The sequence below is a fragment of the Mirounga leonina genome, unplaced genomic scaffold (genome assembly GCF_011800145.1).
Source record: "Mirounga leonina isolate KUSES-001 unplaced genomic scaffold, KU_Mleo_1.0 Mir_93, whole genome shotgun sequence".
Lineage (NCBI taxonomy): Eukaryota > Metazoa > Chordata > Mammalia > Carnivora > Phocidae > Mirounga > Mirounga leonina.
Window position 1 is genome coordinate 22094444 of NW_023270854.1, and position 2643 is coordinate 22097086.

The window sequence follows — 2643 nt, forward strand, 5'->3', positions numbered from 1 at the left end:
GCAATCTGAGGAGGAGCACAGTAGGGGAAAATCCCAATAGTCAGGGAATCCCAGAGGGCTGGTGCTCTAAAAACACCCAACATTTCTGGCCTCAAATTTTCCTAAGGTGTAAAAAGCACCTGCAAAAGCGATAGCTGAATCAGTTTTGTTGTTTTTTTTTTAATCCTTGAAGAATAGGAGAGGCATTTACGCCTGAAAAAAATAGATGTGTTTCCTTGATTTACATGAAAAATGGAAAGGCTATAGTTATTTCTAACTATGGGCAAGTGAGGTTGAAATCAGTCTTAGGCAGGAGATGAAAATTAATGATGAAATACATGATTTATAAATACTTAGGGAAGAATGTAAGATTACAGGAAGCCAGCATGGGTTCACTTAGAATAAATTACTACAGATTGAAACAGCTGGAAAATATTACAGACAAATCATATCTGGATTTCAGTGAGGCATTTTACAGTGTATTCATGGTAACTGTTGTAAATACCTAAGTTAAAGTTGGATAAAACCACAGTAACTCATACTGAGGTGATTGTTCTCCTATGACTTATCATAGGGTCCTGCTTCCCTTTGCCCCCAGAGCATATGTGTTTTAATTGATGCCTGGGAGAGAGATGTCAACATGCTTAACAAATTAGATGGTGATATAAAACTAGAAGGAACAATATATTTGTGAATGAGCTTTAAGAGATTCAAAAAGATTTCAGCAAGAGAACAGTGAAATTAATCTAAAAAATTAAAATGAGTAAGAATATTTTGTAAATAAAGCATTGGAAAGAAGGATTTTGACTTCAACTGAATGTGTGTGGGGAGGGAAATGAGCATTTTAACTGACGTTAAGCTTGATAGAAGAAAACCGTATGATGCCTCCACTGAAAATCCCAGTGTCATGTTAACGTCACACTAGACACAGCGGTATATCAAAACTAGGGTGGTAAATACCACTCTGCTGTGCACCCAACAGTTTCCCTGCTTAGAGAGAGCTTTAATCCAAAATTATATGCCCTCCCTCTTTATTTTTTTAAATTACCTCTTCTTCCTTTCCCATCCTGTAAATGTGGATGCCTTCCATTGAGTTTAGAATTCAAGAATCCCAGTAAATACACCTATTTTATATCGTATTAATATTACATATTAATTTTAAGTTAATATGATCGATAATAAATCATATAATATTTAATATATATTTAATGATTTGGATGCCATTACAAGTGGTTAAAGTCCAAATAGACTCTATGAGGAAATAAGGCTGAATAGAAAAAAATGGCGTTTTATGATCATGTCCATGGAACAAGAATGGATGATAATGTGTGCCTCGTTATCACTCTAATAATAGACTGGGTTTCATGTGGAATGGAAGAGGAGTGTGCAACGACCATTTATATGCCCATTATGTGCCAGGCTTTATGCCAGGCACTTTAAATGTATTGTCTTGTTTAATCCTCATAAGAACCTTGTGAAATACTGTTCTTTCCATTCACAAATGAGAAGCCCGAAACTAAGAGAGTTAAAACTGCCAGCCAACGTCACACAGTTAACACATGCAACAGCTCAAACTTGAGCAGGCCCTACTCCATGGACGCCCGGGGAGTCTCTCTGCACTGCCCCCCAGCCATATACAAGCAAGTAAGGCTGCCATAAAACCAGCTCCTCCGAGAGGCATTGTGTCTTCTCTGTAGAGAGCAATGCCTTCCTTAAGTATGGGCTGTACCTTTGCAGTCGTGATCTCATGTATTTTTGTAAAATCCTAACTAAAGAACTCAAGAAGAGCAGAACCCTGAATAAATTCTGGTAATGGCATGCTGTAAGAAATGGTGAGGAAAATTACCCTGGGATCTGGGAGATGCTGGCTCAAAATGCTCTCCTGCCAAGTTCTTAAAATGGCTTGGATGCCTGAGCATTAGGAACTAGAAGGGATCTCTTCACATCTTTTCAGCCAATAGTCCTTAGCCTCCAGATGGCTGCCCGAAGGGAGAGCAGGGCTGGTTCCATCTCAGTAATTGTCTTCTACAAATTATCTTCAGGAACTTGGGTAGTTTCTTTTCTATAATAACCCATGGCAAGGGAGGAGAGGAAAGAGCTTTATTGATTTCCAAAATGGGAAAGGAACTTTCCCTCTATCTCAAAAAATAGCAAAAGCAAGTTATTTTGCAAGTAGAAAAGTGTCATTTTTGCAGTTGAATACTCTTGAAAATTGGTACTTTGGTACAACTCTATTCCCCGGTACTGAGAGAGTTCTCCTTCTGAGGCTGGTAAAACTGCCGCAGAAATAGCCTATTTGTTGCTACAGTGGTGAACCACTGAGGTTTAATTGAATAATTTCCTGTTTCTAGTTCTACCATGTGAAGTATTGCAGAAGGCTCAACTGCTGGCCTTCATCCATGAGAAAACTTGTGATTTTTTTTTCTTGTATAATGAGGGCTCTCTCTCCCACAACACTGAGAGTTCTTAGAGAAAAAGAAAAAGGAGACAAGTTCTTTTTTTTTTTTTTTTGAGGTGAGGACGTAAAGGAAGCAAGAGAAACTTGAAAAGCCTAGAAAGGAAGGCTGACCTCTGTATCGGCTAGGAAAAGTAACAGATAAGACAACAGGGGAGAAATCACATTCCTAAGCTGCGATGAGAGGAAAGAGAATTGAAAAATTTATG